At 36.4% G+C, this 20032-nt stretch overlaps 1 protein-coding gene across 4 annotated transcripts in view; it reads right to left on the bottom strand.

The window, feature by feature from the left end:
* NAALADL2 (N-acetylated alpha-linked acidic dipeptidase like 2) overlaps positions 1-20032 on the bottom strand; it is a 1498179-nt gene that overhangs the window by 1279771 nt on the left and 198376 nt on the right. The window lies entirely within an intron of this gene.

The following is a 20032-nucleotide window of genomic DNA, read 5'->3' as shown; positions in this document are numbered from 1 at the left end:
GGACTGTAGCACGCCAGGCGTCCCTATCCATCACCAACTCCTGGAGTTTATTTTTAATAAATTTATTAATTCATTTACATTTAATGAATTTGCCAATGTAAAAAAAATTACCAATCATAAAGTATCTTAAAATTCTGTAAGAAAAGTAAAACTTAATACATATATTAACAATGAATAAGTTAAGCTTATTCAGTGAAAATTGTATTCTGCCAGTCAAAACGGATAGCAAAAAACATTGAGAAATTTCAGGCATTGGACTAATAGTTTAACTAAATTCACAAATGCAATCATTTAAATAAACTTTCTATTAATCTTTTTGGAAATAAGAAAAATGCATTATCCTATTATAAATATCTATTTCAATATAAAGTTAAAAGTATTTAGAAAAGTAGCTACATGTTACATTTCTAATGGTCCACTGCTTAGGGCACACATTCTTCTATCATTTCTAAAATGAAAATGTTTATTATATTCTATACATTCAGATTCTTAACATTCATTTCAAAATTCTGGCTCAGAGAACATTAACTGAATAAAAACTCTTTCGAGCAGAATCCCAGAAGTAGAGGACACGCTAAACATAGTTGAGAGCAAGTTAAGGAAATCCATAGTGAAACACAAAAGGACTACTGACGAAAGGAAACCCCTGAATGCTTTTCTTTTCTTTTTAGTATATAGAGTAACTTTATATTTTTAATTGAAGTACACTTGATGTGTATATAAATGTACACACATATATGTGTGTGTATGTATGTATGTGTGCCAAGTCACTTCAGCTATGTCCGACTCTTTGCAACTCTATGAACTATAGCCCACCAGGCTCCTCTGTCCACGGGATTTTCTAGGCAAGAATACTGGAGTGGATTGACATGCCCTCCTCCAGGGGATCTTCCTGATGCTGGGATCAATCTGAGTCTCTTGAGTCTCTTGCATTGTCAGGCAGGTCCTTTACTGCTAGTGCCACCTGGGAAACCCATATATATGTTCACTTTTAACTCTTTTTCAGATTCTTTTCCACTATAGATTATGATAAAAGTATTGAGTATAGTGACCTGTGCAATACAGTAGGTCCTTGCTGGTTATCTATTTTATATAAGGTTATTAATTTTATATATAATAGTATATATATATATATTCATCCCAAATTCCTAATTTATCCCTCTCCCTTTTTCCTTTTGGTAACTCTGTTTGTTTTCTATGTCTGTGGATCTATTTATATTCTGTATCTAATTTCATTTGTATCATTTTTTTCAATTCCACATATAAACAATATAATATTTGTCTAACTTTGGCTTACTTCACTTAGTGTGATAATTGCTAGATCTATCCATATTGCTGCAAACAGCATTGTTTAATTTTTCATGGCTCAGTAATATTCCATTGTCTGGAAGCAACCTAAACATCCATCAGCACATGAATGGATAAAGATGATGTGGTATGTATATATCAAATCTATTATAAAGGAAATCACCCTGAATATTCATTAGAAAGACTGATGCTGAAGCTTCAATACTGTGACCATCTGATGAGAAGAACAGACTCACTAGAAATGACCCCAATGCTGGGAAAGATTGAGGGCAGGCAGGAAAGCAGGTGTCAGAAGATGAGGTGGTTGGATGGCATCACCAACTCAATGGAGCCAGTTCAATCCCTGGGTTGGGAAGATTCCCTGGAGAAGGAAATGGCAACCCACTCCAACATTCTTGCCTGGAGAATTCCATGGACAGAGGAGCCTGGTGGGCTACAGTCCATGGGGTCACAAAGAGTTGGACACAACTGAGTGACTAACGCCCACCACCCACCACCACCACCACCAGGAGACAATGAAGGACAGAGAAGCCTGGCAAGCTGCCGTTCATGAGCTGCAAAGAGTCGGACATGACTTAGTGACTGAACAATACTATAGTATATATATATAGTATATATGTATATGTATATGTGTATATGTATATATGTATATGTATATATATATGTATACTATTATACTATATATATACATATATACATACACACACAGAATGGAATATTGTTCAGCCATAAGGTAGCCCCTGAGTCTTAAAGGGGTCAAGGAGAATGGGCAGTGTTACAAGAACCTAGTCAGTGTGGGAACTGTTGAAAAGGAGCCACATACAGGAAATGAGGCCTCAGTAGTTAGTTTTCTCTCATCTGCAAACACAGCCCCATGGAGGTTAGAGACAAATATCCTGAACTCTCTTTTCTCCCACCCACCAAACTCTTTTGCCTGTGCCTCCCTTTGGCTGAATCCAGTAGAGAAAGAAGGCTAGTGAGTTTGGATAATGCAACCCATTGAGATGGACCTTTAAGGGCAGAGTCCAGAGCAGAGAGGAGAATGGTTCTGAAGAGTGTGATTGGGAATACAAAAATGAGTGTGATTGGGAGTTAAGGATTGAATGTACACACTACTAAACAGAGATATGAGCAAGTTAAGGAGACCCACAAAGTAGATAACAAATAAGGACCTATAGCATAGCATAAGGAACTAAACTCAACATTCTATAATAATTTAAATGAAAAAAGAGTTTGCAAAAGAATGGATATTTGTATGGGTAAAACTGATTCACTTTGCTGCACACCTGTAATTAACACATCATTGTTAAGGAACTATCTTCCATTATAAAATAAAAATTTTTTTTATTTTTTATTTTTTTTATTTATTTATTTTTTCCAGTGGGTTTTGTCATACATTGATATGAATCAGCCATGGATTTACATGTATTCCCAATCCCGATCCCCCCTCCCACCTCCCTCTCCACCCGATTCCTCTGGGTCTTCCCAGTGCACCAGGCCCGAGCACTTGTCTCATGCATCCCACCTGGGCTGGTGATCTGTTTCACCATAGATAGCATACATGCTGTTCTTTTGAAATATCCCACCCTCACATTCTCCCACAAAGTTCAAAAGTCTGTTCTGTATTTCTGTGTCTCTTTTTCTGTTCTGCATATAGGGTTATCGTTATCACCTTTCTAAATTCCATATACATGTGTCAATATGCTGTAATGTTCTCTATCTTTCTGGCTTACTTCACTCTGTATAATGGGCTCCAGCTTCATCCATCTCATTAGGACTGGTTCAAATGAATTCTTTTTAATGGCTGAGTAATATTCCATGGTGTATATGTACCACAGCTTCCTTATCCATTCATCTGCTGATGGGCATCTAGCTTGCTTCCATGTCCTGGCTATTATAAACAGTGCTGCGATGAACATTGGGGTGCACGTGTCTCTTTCAGATCTGGTTTCCTCAGTGTGTATGCCGAGAAGTGGGACTACTGGGTCATATGGCAGTTCTATTTCCAGTTTTTTAAGAAATCTCCACACTGTTTTCCATAGCGGCTGTACTAGTTTGCATTCCCACCAACAGTGTAAGAGGGTTCCCTTTTCTCCACACCCTCTCCAGCATTTATTGCTTGTAGACTTTTGGATAGCAGTCATCCTGACTGGCGTGTAATGGTACCTCATTGTGGTTTTGATTTGCATTTCTCTAATAATGAGTGATGTTGAGCATCTTTTCATGTGTTTGTTAGCCATCTGTATGTCTTCTTTGGAGAAATGTCTGTTTAGTTCTTTGGCCCATTTTTTGATTGGGTCATTTATTTTTCTGGAATTGAGCTGCAGGAGTTGCTTGTATATTTTTGAGATTAATCCTTTGTCTGTTTCTTCATTTGCTATTATTTTCTCCCAATCTGAGGGCTGTCTTTTCACCTTACTTATAGTTTCCTTTGTAGTGCAAAAGCTTTTAAGTTTCATTAGGTCCCATTTGTTTAGTTTTGCTTTTATTTCCAATATTCTGGGAGGTGGGTCATAGAGGATCTTGCTTTGATTTATGTCAGAGAGTGTTTTGCCTATGTTCTCCTCTAGGAGTTTTATAGTTTCTGGTCTTACATTTAGATCTTTAATCCATTTTGAGTTTATTTTTGTGTAAGGTGTTAGAAAGTGTTCTAGTTTCATTCTTTTACAAGTGGTTGACCAGTTTTCCCAGCACCACTTGTTAAAGAGGTTGTCTTTTTTCCATTGTATATCCTTGCCTCCTTTGTCAAAGATAAGGTGTCCATAGGTTCGTGGATTTATCTCTGGGCTTTCTATTCTGTTCCATTGATCTATATTTCTGTCTTTGTGCCAGTACCATACTGTCTTGATGACTGTGGCTTTGTAGTAGAGTCTGAAGTCAGGCAGGTTGATTCCTCCAGTTCCATTCTTCTTTCTCAAGATTACTTTGGCTATTCGAGGTTTTTTGTATTTCCATACAAATTGTGAAATTCTTTGGTCTAGTTCTGTGAAAAATACCGTTGGTAGCTTGATAGGGATTGCATTGAATCTATAGACTGCTTTGGGTAGAATAGCCATTTTGACAATATTAATTCTTCCAATCCATGAACACGGTGTGTTTCTCCATCTGTTTGTGTCCTCTTTGATTTCTTTCATCAGTGTTTTATAGTTTTCTATGTATAGGTCCTTTGTTTCTTTAGGTAGATATACTCCTAAGTATTTTATTCTTTTTGTTGCAATGGTGAATGGTATTGTTTCCTTAATTTCTCTGTCTGTTTTTTCATTGTTAGTATATAGGAATGCAAGGGATTTCTGTGTGTTAATTTTATATCCTGCAACTTTACTATATTCATTGATTAGCTCTAGTAATTTTCTGGTAGAGTCTTTAGGGTTTTCTATGTAGAGGATCATGTCATCTGCAAACAGTGAGAGTTTTACTTCTTCTTTTCCTATCTGGATTCCTTTTACTTCTTTTTCTGCTCTGATTGCTATGGCCAGAACTTCCAACACTATGTTGAATAGTAGTGGTGAGAGTGGGCACCCTTGTCTTGTTCCTGATTTCAGGGGAAATGCCTTCAATTTTTCACCATTGAGGGTGATGCTTGCTGTGGGTTTGTCATATATAGCTTTGATTATGTTGAGGTATGTTCCTTCTATTCCTGCTTTTTGGAGAGTTTTAATCATAAATGAGTGTTGAATTTTGTCAAAGGCTTTCTCTGCATCTATTGAGATAATCATATGGTTTTTATCTTTCAATTTGTTAATGTGGTGTATTACATTGATTGATTTGCGGATATTAAAGAATCCTTGCATTCCTGGGATAAAGCCCACTTGGTCATGGTGTATGATTTTTTTAATATGTTGTTGGATTCTGTTTGCTAGAATTTTGTTAAGGATTTTTGCATCTATGTTCATCAGTGATATTGGCCTGTAGTTTTCTTTTTTTGTGGCATCTTTGTCTGGTTTTGGAATTAGGGTGATGGTGGCCTCATAGAATGAGTTTGGAAGCTTACCTTCTTCTGCAATTTTCTGGAAGAGTTTGAGTAAGATAGGTGTTAGCTCTTCTCTAAATTTTTGGTAGAATTCAGCTGTGAAGGCCTCTGGTCCTGGGCTTTTGTTTGCTGGAAGATTTTTGATGACAGTTTCGATTTCCTTGCTTGTGATGGGTCTGTTAAGATCTTCTATTTCTTCCTGGTTCAGTTTTGGAAAGTTATACTCATAAATCTGGTCTTGGAAAATTCAAAAAAATTGAAATCATTCCAGTCATCTTTTCTGACCACAGTGCAGTAAGATTAGATCTCAATTACAGGGAAAAAATTGTTAAAACTTCAAACATATGGAGGCTAAATAACACGCTTCTGAATAACCAACAAATCATAGAAGAAATCAAAAAAGAAATCAAAATATGCATAGAAATGAATGAAAATGAAAACACAACAACCCAAAACCTATGGGACACTGTAAAAGCAGTGCTAAGGGGAAGGTTCATAGCATTACAGGCTTACATCAAGAAACAGGAAAAAAACCAATTAAATAACCTAACTCTACACCTAAAGCAATTAGAGAAGGAAGAAATGAAGAACCCCAGAGTTAGCAGAAGGAAAGAAATCTTAAAAATCAGGGCAGAAATAAATGCAAAAGAAACTAAAGAGACCATAGCAAAAATCAACAAAGCTAAAAGCTGGTTTTTTGAAAAAATAAACAAAATTGACAAACCATTAGCAAGACTCATTAAGAAACAAAGAGAGAAAAACCAAATTAACAAAATTAGAAATGAAAATGGAGAGATCACAACAGACAACACTGAAATACAAAGGATCATAAGAGACTACTACCAGCAGCTCTATGCCAATAAAATGGACAACTTGGATGAAAATCTTTTTTAAATTCTAAAAATAAGACTGCTATTGACCCCATCCTTTAAGAATTCAGTTTTATGAGATCATTTTCTTTCTTTCAAATAAATATAGTAAAAATATGAACTAGGTTTGAACTTCATTTGAAAACAAAATTTAGGAACATGCAATATATTCATACTGGAAAATTCAGAAAAAAGTTCTTTGCTTTTTATGTTTAATATAAATTTAACAGCAGTCCAACATAATATGTATATAGCTTTGATTTCAAGCTGTAAATCAACTTGTTCTAGCATAAATTGTATTTATTGCCAAAAAATAAAATTACTTATATGGATGCAGAAATGATCTTTCTTACTTATACATCTATTTATCCAGGAAATGTCGACTGTAGGGAATTATTGCATCAAAACCCTTGTAGTAATTACCTCAACCCCCTAAAAAATCCATAACAAAAAACTATCAAATTGAAATTTGTAAAGCATAACTTCACTAAAATGAACCAAAAGGCAGAGAGAAATTTTTAGCCATTATCCTTTTCTGCCTTCCAGCTTTTTCTTTTTTGTTATTACACCTATTCCTAGGACCTAAAGGATGGATCAAGTCCAATTTTAAATTTAAATACATAATTAAAAGTGTAAAGAAGGATTTCTATTAAAAATCATACTCTTTTCTTGCATATATTATTTTTACAGTGGTCCTTAATATTTCTTAGAAAACAATTTCCTTTGAGGATATGATAAAACTTATAGATACTTTGTCTACAGGAGCACATGTACAGAGTAAATCTGGCAAGGATCAGACAAGGACAAATTAAGGACATAAAGAAGCAATATATTGGAATTAATCACTACCTTTATCTATAGTTTTTGAGAAATCCATCCAAATAAGTATATATAGTAAAGTTTAATAGAAAGGGGAAAAGAAGGAGATCTTTGATTATTATAACTTCAACACAAAAGGAAGGCAGAAAAATTAAATATAGTACACTAAGAGATAATAATAGAGTCTTACAATAGTGTGAGAAAGCTGAGCACCAAAAAATTGATGCTTTTGATCTGTGGTGTTGGAGAAGACTCTTGAGAATCCCTTGGACTGCAAGGAGATCCAACCAGTCCATCCTAAAGGAGATGAGTCCTGGGTATTCATTGGAAGGACTGATGCTAAAGCTGAAATTCCAATAGTTTGGCCACCTCATGCGAAGAGTTGACTCATTGGAAAAGACCCTGATGCTGGGAGGGATTGGGGGCAGAAGGAGAAGGGGATGACAGAGGATAAGATGGTTGGATGGCATCACCGACTCGATGGACATGAGTTTGAGTAAACTCCAGGAGTTGGTGATGGACAGGGAGGCCTGGCGTGCTGCGATACATGGGGTCACAAAGAGTCGGACACGACTGAGCGACTGAACTGACTGACAATAGTGTGATGTTACCTTATAACTGTATTTATAATTTTTTGCTGCTCTTCATACAATATTGCATCAACTCCAAGATGCCACCCATTGTAGATTCACCATTTCTTATGTACCAGTGTAAGAATGAAAAATGATTGTCAATGAAACCATGGCACAATGCTTTCTCACCACTTGGAATTTTTATTTTATACTTACTGAAAGAACTATTATTTAGGCATCATTTTATAATACATCAGTTTACTATAAAAAGTTAATCATAGGCTAAATAAAGGGGTAAGGGTGTTCCCCAAATTTCTCACTTTTTGGAGTCCAAATCTCCTGAATCTCTTTTTTGGCCCAAGAATTGTAAACTTTCCTAATTTTCCACACAGTGTTCTTTACCATCAAAAGCAATGGTGTGTAGTATTACTTAAAAGAGTGCTCCAGTTTTGTCTCCAGTTTTTGCTTCCAAGAGTGTGCGCGCTCAGTTGCTTCAGTCATGTCTGACTCTTTAGGACCCAATGAGCAGGAGACCGCCAGGCTCCTCTGTCCATGGGATACTCCAAGCAAGAACACTGGAGTGAGTTGCCATGCCCTCCTCCAGGATATCTTCCCCACCCAGGGGTCAAACCTGTCTCTTAAGTCTCCTGCATTGGCAGGCAGGTTCTTCTTTACCACTAGAGGGACCTGGGAAGCCCTTGATTCCAAGTAGGTAACACCAGTTCTGTGAGTTTTGGTTCTGTTGTTTCCCTGTTTGGTGGCACTTACATCTTCATTCTTTCTCAACTGAATCACATTGGGGTGGAAGTTAAGTAGCTTTCATTCAACATCAGTAGGAAATTCATTACAATAAATTCAACGACCTGCACAGTGTGTGCATCAGTCATTCAGTTCAGTTCAGTCACTCAGTTGTATCCAACTCTTTGCAACCCCATGGACTGTAGTACACCAGGCCCTCCCTCACAAACTCCTGGAGCTTACTCAAACTTATGTCCATTGAGTTGGTGATGCCATCCAACCATCTCATCCTCTGTCATCCCCTTCTCCTCCTGCCTTCAATCTTTCCCAGCATCAGGGTCTTTTCCAATGAGTCAGTTCTTTGCATCAGGTGGCCAAAGTATTGGAGTTTCAGCATCAGCATCAGTCCTTCCAATGAATATTCAGGACTGATTTCCCTTGGGATGGACTGGTTGGATCTCCTTACAGTCCAAGGGACTCTCAAGAGTCTTCTCCAACACCACAGTTCAAAAGCATCAGTCTTCAGTGCTCAGCTTTCTTTTCATTACAGACTGCTTTGAAATTTACATATTCTGAGAGATTTGGTAATTTCTCTTTCCTTAATTTCTGTTTCTCTGTGCATGATGAGCAATACGTTATGCATAAATGTTAGTAGCAAAATGTAGTAGACCTTCTCTACTTCAGGGTGTTCTTTCCTGGTCCATGTATAGTATTTCATTGTTGCATTGTTCATTGTTGCTTTGCAAGAAAATATGAAGTCATAGTTCTTCCTCCAGTAATGAATATTTGCTTCCTTGACAAAAGATGTTCATTCAACTATTTGTTAATTAATTGATTGATTTTAATTGAGGCTAATTAGCTTGCAATGTTGTGATGGCTCTTGCCATACATTGACATGAATCAGCCACAGGCACATGTGTGTCCCCTCATCCTGAACCCCCCTCCTACCGCCCTCCCCACCCCATCCCTCTGGGTTGTCCCAGAGCACCGGCTTTGGGTACCCTGCTTCATGCCTCAAACTTGCACTGGTCATCTATTTTACATACAGTAATATACATGTGTCAATGCTATTCTCTCAAAGCATCCCACCCTTACCTTCTCCCACTGAGTCCAAAAGTCCATTCTTTTCATCTGTGTCTCTTTGCTGCCCTGCATATAGGATCATTGTACTGTCTTTCTAAATTCCGTATGTATGCATTAATATACAGTATTTCCGTTTCTCTTTCTGACTTACTTCACTCTGTATAATAGGCTCCAGTTTCATCCACCTCGTTAGAACTGAATCAAATGTGTTCCTTTTTATCATTGAGTAATATTCCATTGTGTATACATACCACAACTTCCTGATCCATTCGTCTGCCCATGGACATCTAGGTTGCTTCCATGTCCTAGCTATTTCAGCTATGTTTTACCACACCTTTCTTTGTACAAAATAGCTTTTCATTTCAATGCCAAGTCATAGTGTAATATTTATGAGGACATTTTAAATAACAATTAAACTCAACATTTGGGAAGCACCATTAATGCACAATAACTTGGATGAACTTACAAAGTGATGACAACATGAACAGCTATGACAAGTTTGTACATGCACAAGCAGTAACAACTACATTGGCAGCCTTACCTGGATACTAGTGATTTGAAGACATCATTGATAGTAGGGCATGTTCTGAATTCTAAGATGTAAAGAGGTGTTTTATTTGTACTTCAAAACTGACCAGATACAGTAGTTTAAATCCTCATCATTAAAGGGATACATTCAGCACTTGAACATACAAAGCATATTTTCAACATAATGCAACTCACATCAAATTATCAGAATTATTCTATTTACATCAAAGCTATGTTATACTTTGGGCTCCTTAGTGGCTCAGGTGGTAAAGAATCTCCCCGCAATGAAGGAGACCCTGGTTTAATCCCTGTTGGGAAGGTCCCCTGGAGACGGGCATGGCTACTCGGTCCAGTATTCTTGCCTGGAGAATCCCACAGACAGAGGAACATGGCAGACTATAGTCCACAGGGTCTCAGAGTCAGATACAACTGAGCAACTAACACTTAATACTATGTTATAGTTCATTTTTAAATATAAAAGCTACTGAAAATTTAATCATTTAATTTGAAAAAATATTCAAAGAGACGTACAACTCAATAGTTAACATTCATTGGTTGTTTGCTATTTATCAAAGCACTTCATCATTAACATCTTCACCATATAATATTTATAGTATCATATGAAAAAAATTTAAAATCATCTTTAACAGGATATTTATTGAGGTGGCACTCCAAAGCAAATACAATGACTCTCTAACAACAACAAAAGAACTTAAATGACTATTGTCACTGTTCTAAATATTTACACAGCAATCTAAAAACTTAGTTTTTGTCAGTTACTACTATCTTACAAAGTCTTTAGAGATACCATGAATTCCTTGTCCCACCAATTTTGGATTTTAAAAAACAGTATGCATGTAGACAAGCAATGTGATACTAATTTTGGTCAAAATAAAGATAGAATTGTAAAATAAGTAATTTACTACAAGGCTCATAAACTGGTCCTGGAACCAATTCAAAAGTGAGTAGGCTCAATCAAAAATATCTGAGTAATAATAACAATAATGCAACATAGGAACTGCTTCTAAACTTGAGTGTTTTAAAGGGAAACTCTTGTTAGATGCAGAGTTTTCACAAGCTTACTAAACTACCAGTATTGCTTCTCTGTTTTGCCAGATTTTATATATCTTACAGGTTACTGCTCCTTATTTCTCAAAAATAATTATAGCAATTGAGAAAAGAAACCTCTCTTGTCAAGCCAAGTTAGTCCTTTCCTATTCATTGCCAAACAACAAGATCCTTAATTAATTTTAGGATGGTCATTGATTTCATTACCATAATCTCTGATTAATCTTGATTAAAAAATCAGGAAATAACAAATAGCTTTGAAAAGTTGAATTTGCTTTATACATTTTCACTTCTGCTCATGATACTTTCTGTGATTGTGATAATATTTATTGGGCACCCATGTCTACTCTGCTAATCTTAGAGAAACTGTGGTGAAGACTAAGATATGCAGTACTCCACAGTTTATCAAAAGCATGGCAGTGGATAGTGCAAATATAAGGATTTGAATACTTTCTCTTCCTCAACATGCCCAGAGGAATTTAGCCAAGGATATAAATGATACAAACCACATACCTAACACAAAAAGTAAACCATCCTATTATGAAATATTCTGACATACCAGGAGAGGAAGGTTTGGTTCAGTTCAGTCACTCAGTCATGTCCAACTCTTTGCGACCTCATAGACTGCAGCCTGCAAGGCTTCCCTTCCCATCACCAACTCCCAGAGCCTACTCAAACTCATGTCCATCGAGTCGGTGATGCCATCCAACCATCTCATCCTCTGTCATCCCCTTCTCCTCCCGCCTTCAATCTTTCCCAGCATCGGGGTCTTTTCCAACGAGTCACTTCTTCACATCAGGTGGCCAAAGTGTTGGAGTTTCAGCTTTAGCATCAGTCCTTCCTATGAATATTCAGTACTGATTTCCTTTAGGATGGACTAGTTGGATCTCCTTGCTGTCCAACAGACCCTCAAGAGTCTTCTCCAACACCACAGTTCAAAAGCATTAACTCTTCAGCGCTCAGCTTTCTTTATAGTCCCACTCTCACATCCATACCTGACTACTGGTAAAACCATAGCTTTGACTAGATGGACCTTTGTTGGTAAAGTAAAGAGGAAGGTTAGTTAAGATAAATCTTGAGATAATCTGTAGCTGCTTTCCTGGAAATAACTGAGGAAAAATGTTCATGTGTATTCAATGAAATTCTCAGACCCACAGAAGCTCAGACTCCTATGAATCCAATGAAATTAGAAGTAGTAAAAAAGAAGAAGAAAACATCACTTTTGTTTACAAACCTTAAAAATAAATACCTTCTCAACATTAAATTTCAGTTTAAAACTTTACTGTTTGACTAATGATGCTAAAGGCCTTCCAATATCTGTTTTCAAATACTTGTCAAACTTTCATTCAACATTTTCCTAAATTTTTACTAATAGTTTGTTCCACTCTACTATGTACACACATATAAACACATATTAATTCAGGAATGAGCTCAGATGCTACTGCCCCTAGGAAATCTAGTGCCACCACTAAGAAAATCATTTTCTGTGCTGAAAGCAGAATGCTCTTACCACTTATTGCAATTTACATGTTTTTCTCTTAACTCACAAAGGATAGAAATCCTTGCATTTATGCCACTCCAACTCCTACTCTACTGATTAAAAAAAAAAAAGACAAAAAAATGAAGATGGGGAACACAGCCCCAAAATGATAAACAGAATTAAAACAGGAAAGAATTTGTTTATTTTTGTTACATATAACATTCCATTGGGTGAATGTACAATTACTTATCCATTCTACTGCAGATAAATGCTTGGGTTGTTTTCAAATTAGGGCTATTACAAACAACTGCTGTGAATAATCTTTTATACTACTTTCGGGGATAATATGAATGTTGGAGCTTAAGGTATGTGTATGTTCATATCTATTAGACATTGGCCAAATTGGTTTTACTAATTTATATCTCCATTAGCAGTGTTTGAGTAATCTGGTTGCTCCATATACACGTCAAAATTCATTTAATTATCAGTATATAAAATCTAATCATTATGGTTTATGTATAGCTGTATTTAGGGCTTCCTTTGTGGCTCAGACAGTGAAGAATCTTCCTGCAATGCAAGACATCCAGGTTGAAACCCTGGGTCAGAAAAATCCCTTGAAGAAGGGAATGACTATCCACTCCAGAATTCTTGCTTACCAGAATTCCATGGACAGAGGAGCCTGGTGGGGTCACAGAGTCAGACACAGTTGAACAAGTAATACGAGTATAGCGGTATTTCAATATGGTTATATTTGCACTGCCTTGACAACTAACGCAAATGAATACTTTATCATATGGTGCTGGCTATTTGAATATTCTATTCTATAAACTGCCTGTTCAAGTCTCTGACCCATTTTTCCATGAGGTTTTTATTTTTTAACTTACAAAAATTCTTTCTATTTGCTATATATACATCCTTTGTGGACCATGTGTATTGCAAATATCTTCTTAAATTCTCTGGTTTTCCTTCTCACTCTCTTAATGATGTCTTTTGATTTACAAAGTTTTTGAGTGAAGTCTTTTTTCTTCACTTTATGACTGGTGTTTTTTGTGTCCTCTTTATGAAGTCTTTATCAATCACAAAATCAGGAAGATATCCCCCCCAGGGCATTGTAGTAGCTATGAAGGCAGATTATAATTAACTGGAAACCCCAGACGTTGCACTCTGAAGTCTAGCACCATATTCAGAGAAGCTACACTTCCCATAGTCTACTTCTAGCTAATGATTGAATGTGACAGGGGTCCTAGGGCAGGCCTGCCTCTGGTAGTTGGGAGACTGCTCTCATAGATGCGCTTGACTGGAGGGCTGAATCCAGGGCTTAACTCACTTAGAGCCACACTGCAATCTAATACTCTCTCACCCAACTCTCCTTCCTTCTCTCCTTCTTGAACAGGTCAGACCAGTATTACAGTCATAACTCTTCCTGCCTCCCCTGCCTGCTTTTTCATTTTCCCTCCAAGGTATTTCTATGCACAATTATTTTGTACTTCAATCTTGTTTTAGGGGTTTGCTTCTCAACTGACCAGACTAACACAGTTATCTTCTAGAATGTTTGCCATTTTACAATTGAAATTTTGATTTGTGTGTGGTGTAACAAAGGAGACAACATTTATTTTTCTTCCATGGATATTCAATTGATCTGGCATTCTTTATGGAAAAAGCTTTCCATTCTCTACTGTTCTTCAGTGTTGTCTCTTTCATAAACCAAAGGCTATAAAACTTTGGTCTACACCCACCGAAAGTACCAAAGGTGGGTATTTCTGGACTCAATGTCTACATCAACATGGATGAAAAAATGTGACTAAAATAAGGAAGAAATAAAAGACTTCACACATAATTTTATTTATAACCCACATAATAATGGAGCAGAAAATCTGGGTTCACTGATACCACATGGACAAATCAAATATCATGAAAAAATAGTTTAAAATCATGTTCTAAATGTTAGCATGATCTCAAAGTAATAAAAAGGTATAGAAACAGGACATAGAACCAAAGGTTATATGAGGTAGAAGAGAGTTGCTTCTTTTTTTCCTGAAGAAGTAAAGGAATACCAAATACTTTATTAAATTAAATAATCAGTTCTTCCAGTAAGTATGAAATAAATGAATGGAACCAAATGCAGGAAAACTTTTTAAAAGAGACTAATCATGATAAGTTATTTTTATATGGAACTACTTTTATATGGCAGCATAAAATAATCAGCCAATGACTATATCTGAAATGGAAAACATAACTTCATTTAAGCTTGGTGTGTCAAGGCATTTCTGTTTATTTGTTGTTGTTGTTCAGTTGCTAAGTTGTGTCCGACTCTTTGCAACCCCAGGCCCTGCAACGTGACAGGCTCCTCTATCCTCCATTATCTCAAGGAGTTTGCTCAAATCCATGTCCATTGAGTCAATGATGCCTACCAACCATCTAATCCTCTGCTGCCCCCTTATCCTTTTTCCTTCAGTCTTTCCCAGGGTTTTTTTTCAATGAATTAGCTCTTCACATTAAGTGACCAAAGTATTGGGGCTTCAGGTTTAGCATCAGTCCTTCTAATAAATATTCAGTGTTGATTTTCTTTAGGATTGACTGGTTTGATCTCCTTGCAGCCTAAGGGACTCTCAAGAGTCTTTTCCAGCACACAATTCAAAAGCATCAATTTTTTGGCATTCAGCATTTTTTATGGTTCCACTCTCACACCCATACATGACTATTGGAAAAACCATAGCTCTGACTATACGGACCTTTGTCGACCAAGTGATGTCTCTGCTTTTCAATACAGTCTAGGTTTGTCATAGCTTTCCTTCCAAAGGGCAAGCATCTTTTAATTTCTTGGTGGCAGTATCTTCCCATATTTTGCATTGTTAATTTAATCTATAAATAACGAGGACTCTACTCATACATCCTATAACATGAATTCTTTTCTTCAGCAATAGCTGACTACTATGACCATGAGTACCCATCTGTGGTTATAATCATACTGAAAATGAAAACAAGTTTCTCAAAAGAAATTCCAAACTTCACAGCTGACTTTTACTTTTTAAAAAGTCTTTAATGCTTACACATGCGACAAAACATGTATACAGTGTTTTGCACACTTACATGATCAACTTTTCATGGAACATCTTAAATAATATTGTCTCAAAAACAACATGTGTATTATCATGTGTGAAACGAATCACCAGTCCAGGTTCGATGCATGAGACAGGGTGCTCGGGGCTGGTGCACTGGGATGGCCCAGAGGGATGGGATGGGGAGGGAGGTGGGAGGGGGTTCAGGATGGGGAACACATGTACACCCATGGCGGATTCATGCCAATGTATGGCCAAACCACTACAATATTGTAAAGTAATTAGCCTCTGATTAAAATAAATAAATATATATAATAAATATATAAATAATATAAATATATATATAATAAATATATATATATTTTTAAAAAAACATTATAGGCATTCAAAGTCCCTTACAGCAATTTCAAAGACAAGGATACACACAAATAGGTTCTTATCAGTAGAAGGTACCTTTGGATTAATGTTAAAGTTCCACCCCGACCAATCCCTGGACCATATTTCTCCCCTATCAGAAGGTTCAGTTCATTACACTGGATGAAGAAAAAAAGTCAAAAAATGCCTTGTATCATCACTGTTATTACTGACTGGCCACTTACACTAAAACAGTCGGCTTTATTGTATAAGATTTATAAATTTCCTTCATCTATTGGTTTATAATATACCTCAAAATATATGAAAATGTGCAAGAAATATTTTCATATATAAGATAGAAATGGATAAAGTCTTGCCAAAGAGGAATAAAAGTTGTTAATATTCTATCTAAAGCAATGTCCTATTTATGCCAACAAAGATATAAGAAATAGGCACCCTAGGTCTCATCCTCAGCTCTCAAATGAACTTACTCTGTCACATGAGAACAGCTGGGCTAGTTTATACTCCACTCAGCCACGTGTGTATGTGAGTGTATGTGTGCGTGTGTCTGATGGTTTTAGGGGATTTATCTCTCTGCTATTCTTTCTCTCTGTCCCTGTAACCTATTTCCACTAAGAATATAATATACTTAAAACAAAAGACATACATGATATAAGGGTATTAAAAATAAGACAAAAACAATCAGAAACTATATGTCTGTCTGGTATGCATATGCAGGCAATTGAAGGGCATATTAAAAGTTATATATATATATATATACCTTTATATACAAGGATGAAGACACAAATATATATATATATACACACACACACACACACACACATATATAATAAATGTATATATATATTTTTACTATATATAGAAAATAAGGACTAAAGAAAAGTACAAGTACACCAACATAGTTACTAAGACCATATATCAAATTAGGCTCTGAACTCTCTGGCAGAAGGACAACAGAGAAATACAATCAGAGGTTTTCATTACTGGACTCAGAGCAATTCATCAAATGATATAAAACACTTTCTCTATCCTTCCCTCTCTCCTTTCTTCTCTCTCTCTCATTTTCAGTCCATACAGACACACATATACACACGTGTGCGTGATCTCTACAGATATAAGCATACAAGAGTTAAATATACACATTTTTAACTTTTAACCTATTATATATTTCATACTTATTATTTTCAAAAAGCAAATAAATCTTTGAATAAATTATGTGTGTGAAAGCCTACAAAGCCTGTGGTATCAAAAATGAAAAAAAAACAGTATGAGTAGAAAATACATAGATTCTGAAAATCCAAATTATTTTTATTTATTTTTTTTTTCTTTCTTTTTTTTTTTTTATTATTATTTTTTTTTTTTTTTCCCAGTGGGTTTTGTCATACATTGATATGAATCAGCCCTGGATTTACATGTATTCCCAATCCCGATCCCCCCTCCCACCTCCCTCTCCACCCGATTCCTCTGGGTCTTCCCAGTGCACCAGGCCGGAGCACTTGTCTCGTGCATCCCACCTGGGTTGGTGATCTGTTTCACCATAGATAGTATACATGCTGTTCTTTTGAAATATCCCACCCTCACATTCTCCCACAAAGTTCAAAAGTCTGTTCTGTATTTCTGTGTCTCTTTTTCTGTTCTGCATATAGGGTTATCGTTATCACCTTTCTAAATTCCATATACATGTGTCAGTATGCTGTAATGTTCTTTATCTTTCTGGCTTACTTCACTCTGTATAAGGGGCTCCAGCTTCATCCATCTCATTAGGACTGGTTCAAATGAATTCTTTTTAATGGCTGAGTAATATTCCATGGTGTATATGTACCACAGCTTCCTTATCCATTCATCTGCTGATGGGGATCTAGGTTGCTTCCATGTCCTGGCTATTATAAACAGTGCTGCGATGAACATTGGGGTGCACGTGTCTCTTTCAGATCTGGTTTCCTCAGTGTGTATGCCCAGAAGTGGGATTGCTGGGTCATATGGCAGTTCTATTTCCAGTTTTTTAAGAAATCTCCACACTGTTTTCCAAAGCGGCTGTACTAGTTTGCATTCCCACCAACAGTGTAAGAGGGTTCCCTTTTCTCCACACCCTCTCCAGCATTTATTGCTTGTAGACTTTTGGATAGCAGCCATCCTGACTGGCGTGTAATGGTACCTCATTGTGGTTTTGATTTGCATTTCTCTAATAATGAGTGATGTTGAGCATCTTTTCATGTGTTTGTTAGCCATCTGTATGTCTTCTTTGGAGAAATGTCTGTTTAGTTCTTTGGCCCATTTTTTGATTGGGTCATTTATTTTTCTGGAATTGAGCTTCAGGAGTTGCTTGTATATTTTTGAGATTAATCCTTTGTCTGTTTCTTCATTTGCTATTATTTTCTCCCAATCTGAGGGCTGTCTTTTCACCTTACTTATAGTTTCCTTTGTAGTGCAAAAGCTTTTAAGTTTCATTAGGTCCCATTTGTTTAGTTTTGCTTTTATTTCCAATATTCTGGGAGGTGGGTCATAGAGGATCTTGCTTTGATTTATGTCGGAGAGTGTTTTGCCTATGTTCTCCTCTAGGAGTTTTATAGTTTCTGGTCTTACATTTAGATCTTTAATCCATTTTGAGTTTATTTTTGTGTATGGTGTTAGACAGTGTTCTAGTTTCATTCTTTTACAAGTGGTTGACCAGTTTTCCCAGCACCACTTGTTAAAGAGGTTGTCTTTTTTCCATTGTATATCCTTGCCTCCTTTGTCAAAGATAAGGTGTCCATAGGTTCGTGAATTTATCTCTGGGCTTTCTATTCTGTTCCATTGATCTATATTTCTGTCTTTGTGCCAGTACCATACTGTCTTGATGACTGTGGCTTTGTAGTAGAGTCTGAAGTCAGGCAGGTTGATTCCTCCAGTTCCATTCTTCTTTCTCAAGACTACTTTGGCTATTCAAGGTTTTTTGTATTTCCATACAAATTGTGAAATTCTTTGGTCTAGTTCTGTGAAAAATACCGTTGGTAGCTTGATAGGGATTGCATTGAATCTATAGACTGCTTTGGGTAGAATAGCCATTTTGACAATATTAATTCTTCCAATCCATGAACACGGTATGTTTCTCCATCTGTTTGTGTCCTCTTTGATTTCTTTCATCAGTGTTTTATAGTTTTCTATGTATAGGTCCTTTGTTTCTTTAGGTAGATATACTCCTAAGTATTTTATTCTTTTTGTTGCAATGGTGAATGGTATTGTTTCCTTAATTTCTCTGTCTGTTTTTTCATTGTTAGTATATAGGAATGCAAGGGATTTCTGTGTGTTAATTTTATATCCTGCAACTTTACTATATTCATTGATTAGCTCTAGTAATTTTCTGGTAGAGTCTTTAGGGTTTTCTATGTAGAGGATCATGTCATCTGCAAACAGTGAGAGTTTTACTTCTTCTTTTCCTATCTGGATTCCTTTTACTTCTTTTTCTGCTCTGATTGCTGTGGCCAGCACTTCCAACACTATGTTGAATAGTAGTGGTGAGAGTGGGCCCCCTTGTCTTGTTCCTGATTTCAGGGGAAATGCCTTCAATTTTTCACCATTGAGGGTGATGCTTGCTGTGGGTTTGTCATATATAGCTTGCAAAAGAAACTAAAGAGACCATAGCAAAAATCAACAAAGCTAAAAGCTGGTTTTTTGAAAAAATAAACAAAATTGACAAACCATTAGCAAGACTCATTAAGAAACAAAGAGAGAAAAACCAAATTAACAAAATTAGAAATGAAAATGGAGAGATCACAACAGACAACACTGAAATACAAAGGATCATAAGAGACTACTACCAGCAGCTCTATGCCAATAAAATGGACAACTTGGATGAAATGGACAAATTCTTAGAAAAGTATAACTTTCCAAAACTGAACCAGGAAGAAATAGAAGATCTTAACAGACCCATCACAAGCAAGGAAATCGAAACTGTCATCAAAAATCTTCCAGCAAACAAAAGCCCAGGACCAGATGGCTTCACAGCTGAATTCTACCAAAAATTTAGAGAAGAGCTAACACCTATCTTACTCAAACTCTTCCAGAAAATTGCAGAAGAAGGTAAGCTTCCAAACTCATTCTATGAGGCCACCATCACCCTAATTCCAAAACCAGACAAAGATGCCACAAAAAAAGAAAACTACAGGCCAATATCACTGATGAAC

This window comes from Dama dama, chromosome 19, assembly GCF_033118175.1.
Source record: "Dama dama isolate Ldn47 chromosome 19, ASM3311817v1, whole genome shotgun sequence".
In the NCBI taxonomy this organism is placed as follows: domain Eukaryota; kingdom Metazoa; phylum Chordata; class Mammalia; order Artiodactyla; family Cervidae; genus Dama; species Dama dama.
Note: the sequence above shows the minus strand (reverse complement) of the source record. Positions and strands in the feature narration are given on the sequence as shown.